Here is a 15,363-nt window from a genome sequence, read left to right on the forward strand (position 1 = left end):
TGTGGTAAGGGCAGACTTGCTCCTGAAAGTGCTGATAAAAGGCTGTGCTTTAAGCAGTAAATGCAGTCGTGTTTGATTTCTCTGCAGCATAGGTTTGAAAGCCAGTGGTCTTGAGCTGCATGGTGGTTGTTGTTCTTCCCCCCTCATTTCATTTCTGAATGCCTTCTGTGAAAGTTTATAAAATCCTATTGAAGGTTTTCCTGATTACATTTTTCTAGTCCTTTTGCAAGAATTATTAGCTTTCCTGTGATAATTCTATCATAAATACAGAATTATTTGAAAACTGCTTACTTAGACTTTATATCTCTTCTTTTTCTTGTAGTCATGTCTGACTCGTAGACCTGGACTAGCACAACTACACTGTTGGTGGAATAGATTTGGCAAAGGAAACCAGTACTGGCCTAAACTGTTAGATTTTGGGGAGCAAAATGTCTTTTGTGTCAAGTGATACATTGTGGTTGCAAGTTTAAAAGTGCTTCTGCCGTGCTTTCTTTAGCACAGAGTATCCACTTGGCGAGTCAAGATTATTGGAGTTTGCTGCCCTTGTAGCTGGTTTTAGAACTTGACTCCAAAAAATTAGCAGTAGTTATGGTTGAACTCTTTATTAGAAGTATAGAGAAGTCTGAACACAGGCAGCTGGTGCTATGTCAGAAAACCGCCTTTTATTCTACAATGTAGAATTATTTAGTTGTAGTCGATCAGGTGAAAAATCAATTTTTTTGTGCTTCTGTCTGCTAAGAGAATGATAGTTGCTGCAGCTGAATGTAATATTATGTCCAACTGATATATTATACAGTGAGCTATAAGTTGATACTTCTATCTTTTGTGGAACTGAATAAAATTTTCATTCCTATTGATCTATTTCTTCTTTCCAACTGAAGAGATTGTCTGATCTTCCAGTGATTATAAACAGTAGTAGCTAGTAAAGATGTGAGTGTTGGTTTTAACTCAGACAACTAAGATGTCATTAATGTATTGAACAGTGGCCCATTTTCTAGCTGTAAAGTGGTGTTTTGACTTCATATTTAACATTAACCAGATATTATTTAATTTTTTGTTAACTTAAAAGCTGTATAAAAGTACTTTAAAGCTTTTGATAGTTTTAAACTGTAAACATGCTATTACTAAGTCATTAGTTGGTACATTCTTAACATAGTTAATAAAGATTAAATACTGAGTTGCAGCCATGTGTTTTTTCACAGAACATTTAGTTAAAGAGGAAACAGTATAGATTTTTTCACTTGATGGGACAAGAAAGCACATGGAGAAAAAAACCCAACAACAGCCAAACAAAACCAACCAAACAACAACAATGGACTCTTCAGGGATATCCCTTACTCTTTGTTCCCAGTGGAAGTTTAGGTGCTTATATGGCATATCCATAAGGACCTAATATGTGAAATATTGCCTGCTCAATGGCATTACTGAGGCTCTTTGTGGGTGCTACACCACCCTGCTTCATTTGGAAGTAGATGCTATCGATAGGATAGTTAGTGTTTTGTGCTGATTTCTTTGGAGGTAGAATTGTTTTATGTCACTGTGGGAATCAGCATAGGGAAAAAGGAACTGAATAAGTTCATGGTCAGTATGTCTTGAGTAAATATAAAAACCTTTGTGTGAATTTTTTTGTTCAACTCACAGCTACAGCAGATCATAAATTAGAAACTGGGGAGCACTTAAAAGTACAGCAAAACATTGTGATCAAGTGATCTGTGTAAATGATGAAAATAATGGTGTGGAGGTGGGATAAAAGCATGTGGAACATTTGTGATGCAGAAACACTATAGATGTCTTTGCTGTCAATAGCACACACTGCTCCTCTTTGCTCTTACAGCATTCTAAACTGCTTTAACATTGGAAGAAGTGAGTCTGAATTATCAGTACATATCTACTCATGGGGGGAAAAATAGAATGGTATTATAAGAAGAGAGGATAGGTGAAGTATCCTTCAACCAGGGAAGTTATCTTCTTAGAATACAGGAGTGAAGTACCTGTCTCACTACATTATCTTTTAACATTTCAAAAGAGACTTGAGAGACTAAAGACTTTGATACACTGAGTTACAGTAGTTTAACAAGCTAATATGCATACCTTTGTGGAGGTTCTTAACCTGTTCTCATTAAAGTTAAAATGCTTTAGTATGGACTTCTTTGCTTCCCTTTTACCTAGTATATTTTACTTCATACTTGCAGAGGGCCAAGACTAGTAACCGCTAGCTCATCATGGCCTGTTTAGAAGGCTGGTTGAGAGAGTCCCTTGGGAGGTAGTTCTGAAGGGCGAAGGAGTCCAGGAAGGCTGATCACTCCTCAAGAGTAATTCATACTATGGTTCCACTATAAAACTGCTTGTGGTTAAGCTGTGAAACTCTTGCTGCAGTGACAACAGGCCTTACTCTGGCCACTGTGTGCAATGGGATACTAGGTTAGCTGACCCACAGCTAGCTTTTCTTGTGTTGTTATTGGAAAAAGTAAGCAGTAAGTGTGTAAAGTAGAGCCCTCCTCCCTTAACTTTTTCTTTCGAAACCTTTAGACTAGAGATAGTTGAAGTACTCTGACTTCAGCCCAGTGTTGGCTGGAACACCATTACTATGCTTAATTGCATATTACCTTTAGCAGGAATTTTATTTGTGACCTCAGTTAAGTGACTCTCCTGTCATGTTATCATTGTTTTCAGTTGGAGCAAGTCCAGCATCTTGTGTGCTATGGTGACCATGCGGACAAAATATCAAAGACCCCTTTCTAAAAGGGAGGAGAAAAATTAGGGATGAGTACTTGGAGCAATAGATGGGAGCTGAACAAGGGAACAATGAATTGGATCATTCATGTTGCTGACGATAGCCAAAAATGCTTGGAACATATTGAAGGAAGGTATTGACTCCATTTAAAGCAGTAAAGCCAGATAAAATAATTCCCGGCTGATAGATCTTTTTCTCATAATTTTTGGAATCTGCTAGGTTAAGTCCATTTGCAGTGAGGTTTGCCTAGTGAAGTAGTAGACTGGTTAGTTTGTAAGGCAGTATGCAGGCAGGAGCCTTTATCTTTTCCAGTTTGAAGACCTCCAAAGATTTTTCAGCAGAGGTAAGCCCAAGCAATTAAACACTTGCTGAGCTGGTTATAACTGCAGCTGTATGTGTTTTGTTCTGGTGGGGGGCATGGGAGGCAAGTTGTTTATTTACCAGTGGTTGAATTCCGAAGTTTTGCAGCACCAAATCCTGGTGTACATCTTGCTTATAATGCAATATTTGAGCTGCCAGTCATGGGAGAGCAATTCTGTCATGGGATAGCTCAGGTCTGTGATTCATTTTCATTCAAGTAATTTCATTAGTTTCCACTTGGTCTCTTAAGATCCTTTTATTAAATCATATGAAGAATAGAGGGGGAAAATACACATTTTTCTCAAATAATTTGCAGAGAGGTAGCACTGTACTGCAGGGTTTGTGATGAAGAGTTTGGACACTACGGAATTCTTCTACTTATAGTTTGGTTAATTCTGTGCCATGACCATCTTGTATACTTGTAGTGCTAGTGTTCTGATGTAGCAGCAAGATAGTATTTTTTAAATGGGTTGGGATTACACTTTTCTAGAAACAATCTGTGCATTTCTTGTGCTCTAGAAACCTTTTAGCTCACCCTATGGTCTTTGTCATTTTCAAAGATCAAAATATCCTGTTCAGGCTGATTCATCTCTGATACTTGGTATTTCAAAAAGTGTTTCATTGATTGGGAATGTTGGTTTTGAAAAGTATGCACACTTTGCCATATTTGAATGTTTTGTATATGGACGGGTTGTATTTGCCCTTAAGGAAGAAGCTGTCCTAAGGCCTTAATTAGTTGTTTCTTGGCTTTAATTGAAATAATGGAAATTGCAAGGGAGTGCTGATCAGTTTTAGTGTAATCTGAATGGGATCTGGATCAGTGTTAACTAAAAACATGTCTAAGTCTTGGGGTAGTAATTTCATTTTTCTTCCCATGTATTCCTCCCAGCTGTATGCTGGCTGAGGAGTTAGATTTGTAATACCTTATAAAAAAATGCTTGCAATTTTGCAAACAAATAACTAGGCTTGGGAAGGAGGAGAAAGGGATTTATTGAACTGTCTAGATGTAGTTGAAAAAAGAGCTTTGTTTTGATGAGTTACGACTTTGTCAACCTTTTGTGTGTTTCTATCAAACAGACTTATTTTCATACATTAGCAGATCTGGACTGCATTTTTTTTTTGGCCACTTATGTTCAGGTTTCCAATGACTGAGCAGTACTCTGAAGCTGATGGGGATTTTCAGATCCCAGTGCATATTCAGGGGGCTATTTGGAACTGCTTCTTTCAGCCCCCTCTAAGGGTCTTCACACTTCTCCTGGGAAGTGGCCAACACCTATTGAAGCTTCATGCCTTCCATGAAGCGTGCTGTTGCAGTGAAGGAATAAAACTTTCCATGTGCTGGTATTTACGTGTTGGCACACTAACATTGCAGTACATCTTCACAGCATGTTTGCCTCTAGAGTTAGCAGCTTTTTGGCTTTGAGCTGCAGAAGTTTGATTAGCAGCTGTAGTGTGTGTGTACCTCCCACATGTCCTTGTAGCGCATGGGACCTTTTCAAAGGGATTTCAGGTTTTGCTGGCTGGTGCTCCTAAATCAAGAGAGATGGTGCCAAAGAAGTCTGAAAGCAGCCTAACAGACATGATAGGCTTTATTGCTGTGTTTCTCTTGATCCTTTTTTTGTTTGTTTGTTCTGCTAATGGCAGCAGGATCTGAATCCTGCTTTTGAACTTTGAAGACAAGCTTTCCCTTTTCTCTGGCCTATGTTGAGCACTTAAGTAGTGAGTCTGATGGTCCCCTACAAGAAAAGAAAAAGTAGAAGTAAATAAACAAATGTTTTTTGAACTGTAAGGAAAGGTCTTTGGATGTAAGTGGTGACTTCTACCTTGGTCTGACTGGACTTAATGTGAGGACTTTTAGTCAGTGAGGATTAAAAAAACTAACAAAGAAAGGATTTCCTGGCTTGAAGTTTTCATGAAGAAAAGGCTTCGGGGTTATAAAGGCTGTCTCTGTTTCCACTGTTCCAATGCTTGGAGAGTCTGGTTAGCCTATAGCTTTATGACATTTATTTCCCTTTGCTATACAATATACTTTTTAACCAACCCACTATGTTATTTATTGTAACATACCTTTTTTTTTTTGTGGTTATTCTTTTATTTGACTTGGCAATCTTGAACAGTCATATATCAAAATAGCTTTTCCCATCCCATAACTTTCATTTACCCAAAAGTGTAGATCCACTGATTTTTTTACCCTTTTCAGAGAACTAAAGTACTGAGTGGTGGGGATCATATTTATGTAAGAAAACCTGGGGTGGTGCTTTTAGCATTTTCATTATAACCACCATTAATTATTTGCATTTCACAACCACAGTGGTTTGAGATGTGAAGCACTGGCCTATACCATAAGCTAAACTGTAGAACATCTTACAGGATAGCAGAAGCAATGAGCTAATAATCTGCCAGGTTCAGTTTTATTTTTTCATATGGATGTTATACTTACACAATGTGAAGCAACTGGTGAACTGTCTTCTGTTTAAATTAATACCATCTATGTATAATTAATTTATTTAGCTTCATAGAAATATCTTCAGGGTTGTGTTCATTCCCCTCCACTGTAGGCAGAATATCTTGATTTGTCTTCTTTTTGCCTTTCTGAGATGAGCAGTCTGACTTTTTTCTCTAGCCAATTACTGAACACATCTGATTTTTCTGTATATTTGAGTTAGGATCTTTAAAATTAGCCCTCTGGTTTTGTGGTTGTGTTTTGTTTTGTTTTTCCCTCTCCAGAGTGAGTTAAGATGTAATTGTCATCCTAGGTGATTTAAAGACATAGTCACCCTGTTGAGAACTAGGAACTAAATCCCAGATATGTTTGCATTAGTTGTGAAACTAATGTAATCTTAAACTGTAAAGTGTTGCTTTCTTCTTGGTTACTAGTGGCCTTTTAAATGGTGACTTATGTTGCCAATGACACAAATTAAGTTTTGTAGTAGGTAAAGCAAAAACTTGCTATTTACCTCTATGCTATCAAACAAATAAATATCAAAGACTTTAGTCGCATAAATTGTCACTTGAGCATTTCCTGGTAGCTGGTGCTTAGTTGGCACTTATTCTACCAGATAGTAATTAACTACCAATAAGTGTTTAACCAGACATCATCATTGCTTATGAAACTGTTGTGGGAGTCTTGATTGCTTTCTACAAGGTTTCTCTTAAGTTAATGTCTTCTACTAGACAGATTATATGGCTTTACTTACTGTTGTTTGAGATGGAAGTAATGGTTTGTGGTAGAGAACTAATTTTTTTCTCAACCTCTCATATTTATCTTACACTTGCATCCATGCAAGGTTCAAGCATACTTGAAATTCATTGCACTGGGAGGATTGCTTCCAGAGGCTTGATTAAACTTCTTTTGAAGCAGTGCAGCAAAACCTGCAAAAATCAGCTGCTTGTCTTTCATTGACTCGCTACTAATTGCAAGGAAAGAAAAATGTAGGTAGTTTGGCTTCTATTGATGACATAATGAAGAAAAATTAAAACTCAGAAGAAAGAAGTCTCTGATTATGTAATAGCAGTAGCTGTTATAAAATGTTTATGCCTTTGATTAGCAACAATTAAGAAATGGTGTATTATGATCCCACTAGTAACACTTCCTCACGTACTCAGGAAGGGGGGACGTGACAACACCTGACACACAGATGTTGGCTGAAGGTCTGATGGAAGGTGCTCATTTTCAACAAGGACAAATGCTTGTAGAGTAAACTAGAAATCTGCAAGCTTTAAGCCCTGACTTTGCAGGTGCCATCTGTGACTGTTTTTACAACCATGAAATGCATATCAGCTGTATACTTCAGTATTTTACCTTTTTATTATCTAGTGTGTGCTTTGAGTTAGAGACATTTGAAGTTCATTTTATAGAAGCTATTTGCAGACACAAGTTACCTGAAAGAGTGCTAACTTAATGAACTTGCTGTGTTATTCTTATACTGAATTTGACTTACTTTGAGTGTGTTCCAATATATGCAACAAAATGATGTGATGTCTTCCACTTTTCATGTGCATCAGCACAATAAAACTTTAAGTAGTGAGTTTTTTTCAAAACTTCATTGAAATAAAGATATCTTAATATACTGATGATAATGTGAAGTCTCTTTGGTGCCTGAGCACTTTAACTTTTCCTTGTCTGCAAAAACCCACCAAGGGGTGGGCTTTCCGTTGTCTTTCATGACTGGAAATATTTTGTTTTGGTATAGTCCTTTCCTTGTAGATGACCACATCTGGATTTGGTTCCTAACCCAGTTCACTATAAATTGAGAGGTGTCCATGTGGGACAGGAAGAAATGGAGCAGGTAGGGAGAGTGGTACAATTTTTGGCTGCAGAGTTGACTTCTGCCTTAAAGTGTCAATAGAACTATGTGCATTTGAAATGGGGAAAAGATGTGCTTGTGGAATCAAATGTGAAGGCTGTAGTGCACTGCATGCAAGATGGCAAAGAGAAAGCACTGTAGGCCTTCAGAAAAGGTGCAAGTTTTCTCTCTCTCCCACCAGTTTTTGCCACTACTGAGCTTCACTTTGTCCTATGCAGTTATAAGAAGGTGGGAATTGGGAGGGTTATTAGGAGTAGCTTAAAAGTCTCTTTGCTAAGTAAGGGTAATTGAAGTTAACCTTTAAACCCTTTGGGAAATCATTCTTTTGGATGAGAACTTTCTTGTATCAGAGGGGTTAGTTGGAAATGCAGAGTGATGTTCCTACTAATGTTAGAGACACAACTGACTTGAAACTGGATTTTTTTTTTGTTTGGATTAATGTTAAATCAAACCAATTTGAATTCACAAATAATCTGCAGTGACGGTTTCATTCTAATAACTTAATTATTTTCTGTTCCTGATGTGTATTCTGCAAACTAACTTACCTCAGTCCTCATATGAAAACAGACTAAATCATCAGATAAAGTGATGCTGTGTAAACAACCTATAGAAGCAGAAAGAATGGTCTTTGCTTGCAAAGATGATGGCAGTCTTTCAGAATTTTTTTTTTTAAATAGAACAAGCTCTTCAGAATTGACTGTGAATTGCTCTGATGTGGAAACAGAGTGTCTGGCAGTGCCTAAAAAATGAAGAATGGTTTTCTCAAGAACCATGATGTTGACTGTATGAGTGAACTTAAAGGGACTGTTGGATTCTGCCTATGTTGCAAACACGGACTGCAGTGCTAGAGTGCTCCTTTGCCACTAGTTCAGTTTTGATGCTGGCTGGGACACATGCTCAGTGGCAGAGGAAGAGAAATCTTACTTTATTCTTTCACTAGTTTTGCGTGCATGTGTGTCCTTACCTACACTAATGCAAATTAAACTGAATCCTATTGTGGTTTTTTTTTTTTTCTCAATTACTGTCAACCAGATTTATCATCAAGGAAAGGAATTAAACCAAATGCCACATCATTGCACTACCATTTTTAGGTGCTACCATGTTTGTTGCCTAAATACATGAATGACTTGTCCAGCTATACTTTTTTGGAGATGTACATGGTTAATGACATATACATTTTAACTTGAATTGTTCTTTTTAAATGTCTTCCTATGTTTCTAACCAATAGGATTTATAACAATGGGAGCTAACTCAATGCACTTTTTGGTTATCTACAACCCAAACAGGTCAGTGGATATGTGAATACACAGACCTGATAATGATTTCTGCTAAATACCACTTGATTGTATTACCTCAGTCTTTCTCCTTTTTAAAAAAAATACTTTCTCATACATGCTTTTCTGAGAATCAGTGCAAAATATTTTGTCATCTGTAGGTATGGAAAGAGTTTGCTGTGTTTAAAGAACCGAAAGTCAACTGTACAGTTTGTTTCAAATGATAAGGCAGGCAGATAAAGTGGTAGAGCTGCTCGCTGTACTTTAAATATACAGAGCAGACTGATCATGAGCAAAAAAGACTATGGGTGATTTTTTTTTTTCCCCATAATGCAAATTCTTGTTATGACTTTACACCTTCTCTACTGTTATGTTGGGTTGTGAAGTGAGCCTGAATACATCTAACTACAGCAGTGTGGCCAAGGTAGTGGTTCCTAGCAGAGGTCTCTGATCAGCAGCCTCCAGGAGCCTTTGCAGTTCTAAACCTGCTGTGGGAAGCAGACAAAAGCATGCCTCCTGTCAGTAAGCGTGGTGCTGCAATGCCTGCTGTTCTAGAAACAACTTGCTGACAAGAAGGGAAAATTACTTGTTTCTGTGCTATTAATCTAGTATTCTTCCAAATGGAGTTGTGCAGAATGTGCAAAGAGATGAGGGACTAGTGTAGTATGTGCACAGTCTGGGGATGAGTCTTGATGGCTCTCTGTATCAGCGTGCCCTTTTGATCTTGGATTAGTTGTTACAGTGAGCTTTAATGATAGGTGTTGCCAAGTAAAATGTTAATACTTTGGAGGAAGAGAAAACAATGTACCCTACCTGTGAGTATTCTACTTTACATGATGATGTCCTCTTAGTTTACATGTTGGGGTCTATTGGTTATGTTGTTAAAACAAAACAACAACAACAGAAAAATAACTTCCAGTGTGTGTTTTTTCCCTGTTTTCAACAACTGGAATTCTAAAGGTTTAAAACTGTTTTAAATGAATTCAAGCCTGTTGTTCCTGGAAAGAAAAGAATGGAAAACAGATGCCCTTCACATACTTGCAGGGAGAAAACTGACAGGCAGAGCTCCTAAGATCATCGTGAAAACTTAGAAAAAATTTTTTTTTTTTTTTTTTTTCACTCTTTTTGTTTTACTTATCAACATGTTTGTAGCGCTTGCTCTTCTGCACTTCAGTTGAGCTTAAAGAACTAGTTTGTTTTAGGGTTGAAGAGATTGTTGTCCAATTCTTTTCTCTTCCTGAGAAGAGATAAATAGTAGTAAGAAAAAGGCAACCACTTTTCTGACTTATGTAGGAAGGGATGTTAATGCTGTTGCTTCTGCAAACACAGGATATGACTTTAAAAAAACACACAAAACTGCATGGGGATCAGAGACATTAGCTGCTTACTTGCATGTGACCACAGACAGGTGGTAATGTAAGCAGGACTTGAGTGCTGTAGTCAAATCGGCCACAAGCAGACATAGGACAGAATGATGCATTGAAGTCTGCACTTCGATGGTTCCTCTGTCAATTCTGTTTGAGGTGTCAGGTTTCTCTGGGGAAGAGGGAGAATAAACTTTTTTTGATCTTGCTGTGACTGGCTACCTTCTACAGTCTGTGTGCAGTGAAAACATAAACAAGTTGATGCTCCTTTTATATTCTCCTGATAATGTGTCGTATTTCTGGTTTGTATCAGTCTTTTCTGCATAGGAAAGAGCAGTAGCCTGGATGGGCTGACACAATACTGTTACTTCGGGAGCACGTGCTGTGTATCAGTGGGGTCAGACAGGACTGAAGAGTTGAGCTAGCAGGAGGGAAAGCTACTTTCTACTCTATGCTGGTGCACCCCTAAATTTTCTTGTCAACCTTTCTGGTATTCCATCTTGACATTTGATATGCAGGCATGATCACAACTGCAGACCTTCATGCTTTTTCATGAGACTTCAAATGAGGTTGCTGCTTGCACTGATTTGTGACAGGGAAGGGTTTTTTTCCTTGCTAGGAGCCGAACACACATTCCAGATTTATTTTTACATAGGTTATTATATAGCTGCTGAAGGATAACTTTTGATTAACAATGCTGAGAAGATAATTGGGACCATCTGACCCAGATGTGGTGGAAGGCCTCCCTAGCTTGCAGCACCTGATCTCCCTCACTACTCTGTCCAAAACAAACATACCTTTCACCACTACCTCAAGGCATTTAGAAATCCATCCGTACTTTGGATATGATGATTGTGACCTTGAGGCTAATAATTTATAGCTGTAGGCTCCATGTGATGTCTGCAGTCTTTCAGAATTGTTGTTACTGTGATACACAACATTAGCTTATGTTTCTATCTCCCATTAGCCCAAAAAACTGACCAAAATGTTCTGACCTTGTTAAAAACTACAGATACATCTCCTTGGAGGCGATGACTCAACCTTTTGAGATTACCCTTTCCATATTTTTTCTTTTATGGCTAATTGCTACTTAATTTCAACAAAGTCACTTTAAAGATTTCCTGCTTATGATTAAGGATGCTGTTTTCCTGTATTTAGGAAGGAAAAAAAAAAATTTGAAAAGCCAGCTTCATTCCTTTTTTAATGGTGTTTCTCCTTAAGGTATTTTTCAGTGTCAAAGCGCTTAGTGTTTCTCCCGAACTTAATTTGAACAGAGGATTACTTTGTTTCATGTGAACTGGGACATAGTTCAGTAAGCTATAAAACAACATAATGATTTAAGATAGAAAAGGATTTGTTATGATGCCAGTCCTATTTTCCTTCTATGTGAGTGGAAGAGTCAGAATTGCTTTAGAAATGTGTGACTGAAAGAGAGCACCTGAATTTGAAAGTAATTTCTTGTTCTTTTAAATCCTCATTCTGCAATGCAGATGAGTTGTGAAAGTTTAGTCAGGAAACTTTGGGGATGGAAGAAAAATCAGTGGGAACAAATTCTCAAAAAACACCAACAGCGAAAAACCCCAACCAAAATAAACTTGTATTTTCATATTCTCTGAAGTAGTGACTGGCAGGTCAGCCTTGTTCAGTTTGCTTCTGTTGGTAATGCCATCATATATTTGGATGATGAATTGTCTTCGATTTTTCCCTTCTTCCATCATCACTAGGAAACCCCTTTCTTCTCTGCTGGGTAGGCTCCAAAGTGTGATGCAAGTAGTTGTTTGGGATAGGCAGGGATAACAGACACCACATGTGTCTCAAAGCGACATTTGGGAATACAAGAAGGGTCTGTTCAAAAGCTGTTGCAAGCCAAGAAAATTAGGTCTTTGTTTCCTCTGTGCTTTTGAATTTTCAGCCTTGTACCCTCTTTGAGCCTGTTGATCAAATAGGAAGAAAGCAAATGCTGTACCGTACTTTCACTTTACATATTGCTTGCCCAACAATGTATGTATGTTCTTTATGAACAGATTTTTACCCTGCAGCAGTGTGAAGCTGGCATGTTGGTGTGCCTGCTGGCACAGAGCAGCAGAACTGGAGCTAAACAGAGTCTCGGGCTTATGTTTGTTTTGCTGAAGTGATGAGCCTGCTTAGGTTTGTTTTTATTTCTCTTCTCTCCTACAGGAGAGGGGGATCTTCCCACCTACAAGAGCTAGAAATCTTATGCTTTTTATGCATACCAGAGTTCCTTACATTTGCAGTGTTTATTTTCTCATGATCTTGGAATGGCATGATCACCTGCATGTTTTCACTAGTTTGGAGACACCAAACACATTATGTAGCCTGTTGTGTGGAACTGGTCATCTTGGTTCACCTTGCTAAGAAATCTGGTCTCTGGGGAAGTCGTTTGTTGTGGCATCTCTTAAAAGAAGCTCTTCCTTTCAGCTGCTTGTGGCCTACTTCTGGCATTTGTATATGTGCATCTCCTCAGAGCCTTGTAGGAATAAAAATGACATTTAATCCCTCTTGTTCTAGCTACTTCTGTTGATTTTTAAAGAAGTAGTTATTTTGCTTCTTGATGCAGCATGCTAGGAAGCCTAGACAGCAATTTATTGAATCTGTTTGTAGGGATACAATATGAAACTGGACCTCTTTCTTGTTGGCTTGGCTCACTTCTCCCTGTTTCTGTATCTTTTTGCACTTTAACATGCTAGGCTTTCCTTCTACAAGTATGTATTGAAACTGGGGCTCCAGTCTACAAGGCTGCAGTGTGAGAACAAAGAAGACTTTAGTATTTTCCTTGGGACTCCCATAAAATTAAATACATAAAAGATCTCCATTAAAATGTCTATATTGATGAAGGGAAGGAAAAAAAAGCCCACCCTTTTCCTCCAACAGTGGCTTGATTAATGGATTTATTGTTTGTACAGATTTTGTCAGGAAGCCATATGGCTTGAGGAAGACAAAGAGGAAGTGGCTGATGTTGAGAATCTGATTTAATAGGGGTCCCTAAGGACAGAATGTGGCTCTTATCCTTACTCCTTCCCACTCAGTTTGTAAAGTGGTCTGAGAAGAGCTTTAGTGCTTCAATAGAGCTAAAGATAATGCAGCCCTGTTTGAGTGGAAGTGTCGGTCCCTGCTACTGGATCAGCATTGCAGCTACTCCATTCTCAGGTTAAAAGTCCGCTATTCTTTGCCTGTTGTGTGGGGTATTCTGCAGTAGCTAACAAGGAACAGTAACTGAAATGTTTACTGCTTGTATCTTGGCAGTTATCAGTCTGCAATAGATGAGGAGAACTTTAGCATCTTGAAGCTGAGCTCTCATAGTTTGGGGTGAGATGATATTTCTCTCTTCTTTACCTCCCCTTCCCCCAGCAAAATTCAAGCATATACATCTCTGGATTAACTGAGTCACCATCTGTATTTTCCTAATCTAGCATGTGTATATGAGGATTGATAAGTAACTGAGGCTCAAGCACTGGTGATTTAACCTTTATTGAATTAAATGAGTGTTCAGCATTATCTATGACTACATGGTGAGTAAACCCAAGTACAGAATCTGAAGTGATTGATGTTCTATAGTATAACTGCAAGCAAATACGTTAAGGCTGCTTTAATAAGCTCTTCTTCCATGTATGAAGTTACAGCTTCACAGCTGGGAGGCATAAGCTCACCAAAAACTGGTTATGGTCATTTTGGAGCTAAAGTAAAAGGCTCATGTGAACCATTAGTAATTGATAGTGGGTACACAGGGTGGAAAGCATAAAACATCAAAAAGACACATTCTGACAACTCAGGAATTTAATGAATATTGGTTTGTGAGTAAAAACACCATCAGCTGATGGTGATGAAAATGATTTGATATGTCCCTGAGACTTCTGGAGCTCCTGAATGTCCTATTTTGAAGTTTTTGCCCATAATGAGAGAAGTAGTTACTCCTGTAGGGCTTTGATGTGTAGTGCATGTAGTCTAGTATTTTACAACAGGCCAGTCCTTTCCTTCCAGATCTTTAGGAGGTTTTTGTTGTTTCCTGGACCCTTACGACATGCTTGCACTGGAGTTGGTGCTTATTGAATCTTTTCATATAGCTCTGATGGTACTAGGAGAAAGAATTTGTCTGTATAGCCACTTGTCTTGACAGAATTCAGTGGCTGACAACAATGAAAGAGGAGACACTAAAAGACTAGAGGAAAGTTTTCCTGATTTAGATTTATTCTTCTATGCTTCTGTCAAGCTGTAAAGTTCTCATTTAGTGTTACACATAATTCCTATGAAATATTATTCAGAAAGTCTTTGAAGGTTTAAAAATAACCCCGTCTTCTTGGCCATGACATAGTATTAGGCAATGTTTGAGTCTGTCAAAATGATGCTGTTAAACATCACTGTAGTAATCACCCCTTCCAAGCTGATTAATATTAGTCTTAATGAGCAGTTTGGGATTTGTTACCCCTTGCCTGGTTTTTTGGCTTCTTATGCGTGCATTGTTCATGATTCACGACTGCAAGAGTGTTGGGGTGTGCAGTTCAAGAGCACTTGGTGGTTTTTATATCTCGAATGCTTCTAGTTTGAGGATTATTTTCCTTAAAAAGGAAATTAGGAAAAAAGATTGTGAAATAATATCCTGTATTTACAATATAGCAGTGGTAGATGCTCGTGACTACATAATATAGTGCTTATTATTTCCTAATCTTCTGGAAAGCTGTTGAAATGTTGTTTACCACACTAAGTTATTTATAGCAGGAAAATGTCACACCAGGTATAAAAGGTATCAGATTAAGTGTACTGTTCCACATTTCTTTTGAACTAACTTTAAAAAACTAAAATACTACTTGCATGCAGCAGGCTGTTATCTATCCATATATGTAGGTGCTAGGTGGATTTCCAGAGCATTACAGGGAGGAGGGGGAATAGGACTTTACCCTCAAGAAGGTAGCTTTACTAATGTATGATAATGTTTCAATTTTTTTTCTAGCAACTGAGCTTGTCAGCAGAGTTGACACCTATTCCTGGAGCAGCAGATTGTGCTAAGCCCCTTGTATAAGCAGACATCTCTATCTTCATCTGCAGGTAAGAATTGACCAAAAAACTTCAAGTGAGAGTTTTCCTTATCTCTTCTGAAAGTACTTGCACATAAAGTATGCCAAGACCTCGAAAGCTTAAAGAACTTCATAAATATACATTCATCACTCCCCTTTCTTCCTAAGGTTAGAAATCTGAGCAAGTTCCCAGGTTCCCTGTCCTGTGCAACATCTGTTTTCTTGAAACAGTTGTGTTCCAGAGCAGACCTGCAATGGTCCTGCCAAGTTTATCTCCTCTGATGCAATCTCCAT

General features: G+C 38.1%; 1 protein-coding gene across 7 annotated transcripts in view; it reads left to right on the top strand.

The window, feature by feature from the left end:
* Positions 1 to 15,363, top strand: part of RASSF8 (Ras association domain family member 8) — a 90,564-nt gene that overhangs the window by 24,718 nt on the left and 50,483 nt on the right. For 6 of the 7 annotated variants that reach the window (XM_071816086.1, XM_065845520.2, XM_071816084.1 and 3 more), the window contains exon 2: positions 15,006 to 15,100. The exons of the other annotated variant lie outside the window; for it this stretch is intronic. The gene's annotated coding sequence lies outside the window, so the exon portion shown is untranslated. The remainder of the gene's footprint in view (positions 1 to 15,005; positions 15,101 to 15,363) is intronic. 7 annotated transcript variants of the gene reach the window in all.

This window comes from Patagioenas fasciata, chromosome 1, assembly GCF_037038585.1.
Source record: "Patagioenas fasciata isolate bPatFas1 chromosome 1, bPatFas1.hap1, whole genome shotgun sequence".
Classification (NCBI taxonomy): domain Eukaryota; kingdom Metazoa; phylum Chordata; class Aves; order Columbiformes; family Columbidae; genus Patagioenas; species Patagioenas fasciata.